General features: G+C 43.1%; 2 pseudogenes across 1 annotated transcript; one reads left to right on the top strand and one right to left on the bottom strand.

The window, feature by feature from the left end:
- LOC114631422 overlaps positions 1-6,365 on the bottom strand; it is a 10,831-nt pseudogene extending 4,466 nt beyond the window's left edge.
- On the top strand, positions 302-621 carry LOC114631436 (annotated as a pseudogene). The gene has a single exon (XR_003712956.1). The product of XR_003712956.1 is annotated as a 40S ribosomal protein S21 pseudogene (transcript).
- Positions 6,366-6,873: the final 508 nt, after the last annotated feature.

The raw sequence follows: 6,873 nt of genomic DNA, 5'->3' as shown, positions 1-6,873 counted from the left end.
GTGTGTGTGTGTTCCTGTCCATCCCACTGAGTTTCATCAGGGTTGCTTGTATGAATATAGGCTATTCACTGGAGTGTGGGAAACACATCAACAGTTAGACCACTGAAGATACTCCTTCCCCTAGTTACCCTTAACTGTCAACATTCCACAAGAAGCTGGGGCCTCATAATTCCTACCTCTTCCATGATGAAATATTGAGGTGCCCAATCTTGTAAGGGTAACCACAGAAATGAGTTTAAAGTTCTTCCTTTAAGAAACAGGAAAACTCTTTATTGTGCTCTCACTAGACCAGTGAGCAGGGACGGCCTCAGAATGCAGAACGACGCCGGCGAGTTTGTGGACTTGTACGTGACGCAGAAATGCTTCGTGAGCAACCGCATCATTGCTGCCAAGGACCACGCGTCCATCCAGATGAATGTGACTGAGGTTGACAGGACCACAGGCCGGTTTAACGGCCAGTTTAAAACCTACGGCATCTGCGGGGCCATTCGCAGGATGGGCGAGTCAGATGATTCTATTCTCCGATTGACTAAGGCTGATGGAATTGTATCGAAGAACTTTTGAGCAGAAGAAATCGGGAATAATTTGTTACAAATAAAAGTGATAAGTTCCTGTAAAAAGAAAAGAAAAGAAAAGAAAAGAAAAGAAAAAGAAACAGAAAAACTGCGCCCGGGCGGTGGTGGCACAGGCCTTTAATCCCAGCACTCGGGAGGCAGAGGCAGGCAGATTTCTGAGTTCGAGGCCAGTCTGGTCTACAGAGTGAGCTCCAGGACAGCCAGGGCTACACAGAGAAACCCTGTCTCGAAAAAACAAAACAAAACAAAAACAAAAAACAAAAAAAAAAGAAAAAACAAAAAAGAAAGAAAGAAAGAAAAGAAACAAGAAAACTGATGTTTTTTGTGGTAGGAAATAAACTCGTGTCCCCTGGAAGAGCAGAATATGCCCCTCAACACTGAGCCATCTCTCCAACAACTTGACATGCTAACTTGAAACGCAAAGACACATGGTGCTTTCACAAAGCGTTGCCTCTGACATTTTGTTGTGATTTGTGACGTTTTGATTGTGATCTCTGTGCCTGCTGCTGGCATCTCCACCCAGGTGCTGGCCTGTCTTCCACCCAAGGAAACATTGGCGTGCCTCAAGGCAAGCGTGTGAGACCTGGGTGGTCCCCCTGCGTGTCTGCTGCTGCTGATCCACAGCCATCCGTGTCACACTGCAGCTGGTATAAGGAAGACACTGTTTCCTGGCCATCAGACATCATCAAAAATCACAAGTCCAAAGAGAAAAGTAGCGGGAGAATTTCGAGACGGCTGTAGAGGAACATTCATTTAGCTAACGGATGCTAGCACACGTGTACTGCTAGGCAACTCAGTATCTCAAAGCCTTCATGCCTGGAGTTCAGAGGTGTATGCATGGTAATATTTGCTTTCCCATCTTCTTGTAGTATGGGGTGAAGTTTTAGTGTTTTGTTTGTTCGTCGCCAGGCTGGTAAGTACTTTGCCTTATAAATCTGCTGCTTACAATCTCTCTTAGAAATAGTTAAGGCTTTGTGTAGCCCTCAAAGCCAGAGCCGATACCTCCTCTCCTTGTAAATCAGTTGGCCATCTTCCTTAGACCATCCACCTTTGAACTATCACTATTGAGTCAAGGAGGTTGCTGGGTCATGAAGGTAGTTCAAGCAAGAGTGCTGGACCAGTCCCCTCAGTCCGTCTCTCCTTATCTCCCTGTACAGAACCTTCCATTTGTTCTTAACATCTAAAAACCTTGGTTTTCACATATGAAAAATGGGGATAAAACACCCCTAAAAACAGGATGTGACAAACACGTGTTACTCTCCAGCTCTGAGCACTCAGGTTACAGTCTCCTCGCTCACAGCACTGATGATGCTCCAAGAAGACAAAAATCCAGCTTTATACTCATTTTCTTAGGACGCCTGTTTCGTTAATTACTTTTCTGTTGCTGTGATAAAACACAGAGACCAAAGGTGAGCTTAAGGAAGAAAGTTTATGGTTCCAAAGTGTTAGAGTTGAAAATGTTGGAGAAGGCATGGTAGCAGCAACTGGAAGCTAACTTATCGCGTTTTGTCCATTCGCAGAAAGCAGGCAGATCAAACAGGAGCTGAAGGGAACCCACAAACCCACGAAGCCTGTTCCCAGGCTTTAGCAAGGCTCCACATCCTAAAGGTTCCATAACCTCCCCACAGAGAGCTACCTACTGGGGACCAAGTGTTCAAACACATGGCATGCCTGTGGGACACATTCTCATTCAAACCACCATACCTGTGGGGTTGTGAGAAGCAGCTGGGTGCCTGGTCGAGCATAGGCCTCGAACCCCGGACCCTTATCCAATGGCAGGTGTTCGGCTCTCCTTCCAGGCCCTGGTTCCTTTCATTTAGCTTCAGCCCTCCACAATCCCTCCCACAAAGAGGTCTATGGCAGTCAGTCACAAGGAACAGTGCCTCAGGCTCTCCCACATGTAGATGAGGTATCTCCAAGCTCTCAGACCAAGCCAATAGGTGTTATCTGCTGCCAGACCCTAACCCACCCTGAAACTGTATATAAAGGCTCTATTCAGGAGAAATAAAAAGTGTGTGAGAATCATCCTGGTGTCTGAGAGTTTCTGTCGCAAGAGCTGTAACACTTGGGGAGAGATCTGCTCTCCCAGAACCTGCCTGGGACACTAAGCTGCCTCCTTGCCAGCTAGCCGGCTCAGCGTGGAGAGACAGGTGTACCACCTGGGAGTGACCAGGCAGCAACAGCGGAGACTCGAACAGAGACAGCAGTGGAGGCAGGCAATCTCCCCTCCCTGCTCCCACTCTGTCCCCTTGGCCCGGACCCCCAGACCAGGCAGGGCCATAGATCGCTGTCGTGGGATGCCCTCCAGAACAAGGGACCCACACATACCGATCTACAACAGTAAATGAAGAAAAAAAAAGATAATTCCAGTGTTTATGAACATGAAACAAAGTTTTATAATCATGCTTTAAGCTTTCCAGACAAACTGTACTTTACCTCAATTTTTGAAAAATTAGGGTTTGTTTGTTTGTTTTTTAAATAAAGGCTTTAACTTTTTTCTCTCTTTCTGAAGGGGCTCACCAAGGAGCAGAAATTATTCTAGAAGGTTACTGAGAATATGAAATTGAGGAAAGGGTGCCTCTGCATTAGCTGAGGGTAACTGTGTATGTGTGTGTGCGTGTGTGTGTATGTGTGTGTGTGTCTCAAGCATGTGCACACGCGTGCGCATGCGCACACACACACACAAAGAAGCCTCTGAGTCTGTGTATGATGGAGTCTGTCCTTACTTGAAAGAAGCCAATAGGGTCGCTGTATACAAACAACACATGCACATGGCCTTTGTTGGGTGGCTGGCATTGCTCCATGTTTATGGGGCAGCTGAATATAAAACTGGACTTCTTCCTATGCACACAAAACAGAGCACAGGCACGTCTTGAAATGTCTTGCTCCGTGTGTGAGATGAGGCTTTCCAAATTGACATTATTACTACGCCTCATCCTGAATTTGAGGCTAAAGCCAACATTACAGTTCTACCATACAAAATTTAGAATAGAACCAGAGATTTCACATGTAAGTTAGAGTAACCTCATTAGGAGATACTAAAAAGCTAACTAGGATTAATGAATCAACACTATATGTTAATAGTTGGCCAGGTTAAATATCTGTTCCTTTTCTGACAGACTTTAAAAATATAAGTGTGACCTATTGAGAGGAAATTAAAACATCAAAATGATAAAGTTAAGGCTGGGAAGCAGAGACTAAAGGTGCTGGTAGACCAGGCAACCAATATACTAAAGATGATCTGCTTTGTAGATGTTTACCTCTTAGGCAGTTTTAAAGTAATTGCTCTTAATACACAGTGCTCCCAGTTCACTTTCCAGTGCTCCCAGTTCACTTTCAAAGCGACTTGTGGAGGACAGGATCTTCCTGCTTACATACCCTAGATATACTCCATTACTGAAAGAAGTCAGGACAAGAAGCCACTAGGAACCTGGAGGCCATGGAAGAGTGCTGCTTATTGGCTTGGTCCCTCTAACTTGCTCAGCGTCCTTTCTTAGACAACCTACTCAGGGCTGGCATCACCTACAGTGGTCAGGATCCTCCTGCATCAGTGGTTAATCAAGAAAATGCCCCCATAGACTTGCCTACTGAGGAAGACATTTTCTCAATTGAGGTTCCCATTTCTCAGAAGGCTCTACCCTGTGTCAAGTTGACAAAAAGCTATCCAGCACAACAGTATTTTATTTTTTATTTTGTGGGTATTTTGCCTATGCATATGTTTGTGTGCCAAGTATACATCTGGTACCCCTGGAAACCAGAAGTCATATTTCCTCTAGAAAAGGGCAGTTGGGGTGGGGTGGGGTGGGGTGGGGTGTGGTAAAGACGACAGTGAACTACTGTGTGGGTGCTGGGAACTAAACCTGGTCCTCTGTAAGAGCAGTACCACTGAATCAGCTCTCCAGCCCCACATGGCTTCATTATCTTACTATTAGTTTTTTTTTAGTTTTTAATGAACTTGTAAACAAAAAGCTCCCATTTCAAAATAAAAACAAAATCCCAGATCATATAGATGTTTACAGTGATTACATTTATCTAAGCAACACACATACATGTTCAGTTGTAAGACGGTAACTAATTTTCCGTGACTAATATGTTTTTTTTTAATAGCAAGAACAGTATAGAGTTAATGCAGAGGCCTAAAGATAATCTAGTAGTCGCTATGTTTTTTTTTTTCTTAAGTCTTCACTTTAGATGCTGTTATTTCTAGCACAGGTAAGCAGGCAGAGTCTTTCAAATGCTCAAACACTGGAATCTTTGGTTGCTACCATTATCAGCTGGCTTGCAAACAAGAAGCCAGCCATTTAAAGAATGTTTTAAGTTAACAACTTGCAAACCCCAGGGATGGAAAACGCTAAGAACACACAATTGTGAACATTTACAACCATCACAACTGTGACTGAAGACTGTTCATGCCGTTCTTCTGAAGTGAGATCTCAAAGCAGTATAGTTCAAAATAAAAGATTTTAACAAAAAAAAAAATGGCATATGCACAATTTCTCCACCAATTTGTGTGTCAACCATTTAGTTAACTTTTCCACTTGAAAAAAAAAAAAAGCAATAGAAAACCAGACACCATGTTTCACTACCTCAGTTAATATTCACAAGTACAGCGGCTACAGCTCAGGATCAGCAGTGCTACCCAGAGCCAGTTTACACTAATTAAGTTCTTTACACCAAGTAAATGGTTGTCCACAACTAGAGGCTGCCTGCTGGGCTGCTTTCTGCTTTAACATCGTCCAATCAAATGTGTAGTCATACTGGTGGTTCAGGGTCCTGAAAAGGATGTGGAATAGCTGCCTCAGATACATGTAATCCGGAGCTTCCTCAAAACGCAGCCCACGACAGTAATTTAAGTACATGGCAAATTCTGCAGGAAACCCCTTACACAAAACTTCAACAAGAGCGGACATCTTCTTTTCACTAATCTTTTCATATTTTTGTTTCTTTGTTGCAGCCTTTAGTCCTTGTCATGGCAGACTGGTTCTATTAAAATACATCAAAACATATCCTAGAGATTCCATGGCATCTCGTGTCAGCTACGCCAGCATAGCTGACTGAGTTCCTTGGATCGGCGGAGGGCTGAGGGCGAGAGAAAGAAAGACAAGGAGTCATCCGGTTAAGACCAAATGCTGTATTTTCAACTGCGTAGCTCCCTTTTATACTCCCCACAAAACAGGAACACAAATAGGAACAGGAATAAAAACAGGAACAAGGATCAAAACAGGAACAAGGAGACACACTCGGCAGCCTACCACCCAAGCTTGGATTTCTCCTTGAGCAATCTTCTCAGGGAAATGCATAGAGACGGGGGAGTGGGCACAACAGCACAGGTACAGAGGATGGTGACTCACAATCTCGGCAACTCTGCTCAATACCGAGATGTGCATTGATGCTGGCATAGCAGGCAGTGCCAGTGAGGCTTTTATCTTCTCTGTATGGTATGTGTTGCCTTGTCCTATTGTCTCTGGCCAAACCCAAATCAATAAGGAATAACTTATTACAGTGATGCCCAATACCCATTAGGAAGTTATCTGGTTTAATGTCTCTGTGTATAAAATTCTTTGTATGCACATATTCAATTCTACTGATCATCTGGTCAGCTAACATAAGTACAGTCTTCATAGTGAACCTTCTTGAACAGAAATTGAAGAGGTCTTCAAGGCTGGGTCCCAGAAGATCCATGACTAGCATATTATAGTCTTTTTCTTGCCCAAACCACCATATGTGAGGGATGCCAACCCCACCTTGAAGAATCTTATACAGTTTGTTCTCATACAGCAACTGCTTCATTATCTTAAAGAACCATATTTTTCTGAAAATCTACTGAAAATAGACATCACACTGTATGTAAATTATAGCAAACTATTTTCTAGCACTACTGATGGCCAGAGAGTTTCAAATATATCTAAATTGGCTAGAATAGGACATTGTGTTTGATAACTCTATTATCTTGCACACGATAAATGTGTGTTAATTATTTGTTGAATGAACTAATTAATGGTCTGTGTGTTTTATGGTAATTCTTATTCTATTTTAATTCTTGAAAAATTATAGTCCATGATGATGTTAAAATAAAATGAATAACTCAATATGATCATCTTTAAATGACTGAGACAGAAACTCCAAATTTTTAACAGCCTGAAAGTGTTCGCTATGAGCACCATAAATGTTGTTAAAGAGATGCCAAAATGCCAGTAAGAACTCCACTAGGCCCCAGGTAACTGGGGGGAGGGGAGGAGAAAACAGTTATCTGAGCTGTAACTAAAGAGCCACGTGTGATATATTCCTATATTCCACT

This window comes from Grammomys surdaster, unplaced genomic scaffold (assembly GCF_004785775.1).
Source record: "Grammomys surdaster isolate TR1022 unplaced genomic scaffold, NIH_TR_1.0 362, whole genome shotgun sequence".
Classification (NCBI taxonomy): Eukaryota; Metazoa; Chordata; class Mammalia; order Rodentia; family Muridae; genus Grammomys; species Grammomys surdaster.
Note: the sequence above shows the minus strand (reverse complement) of the source record. Positions and strands in the feature narration are given on the sequence as shown.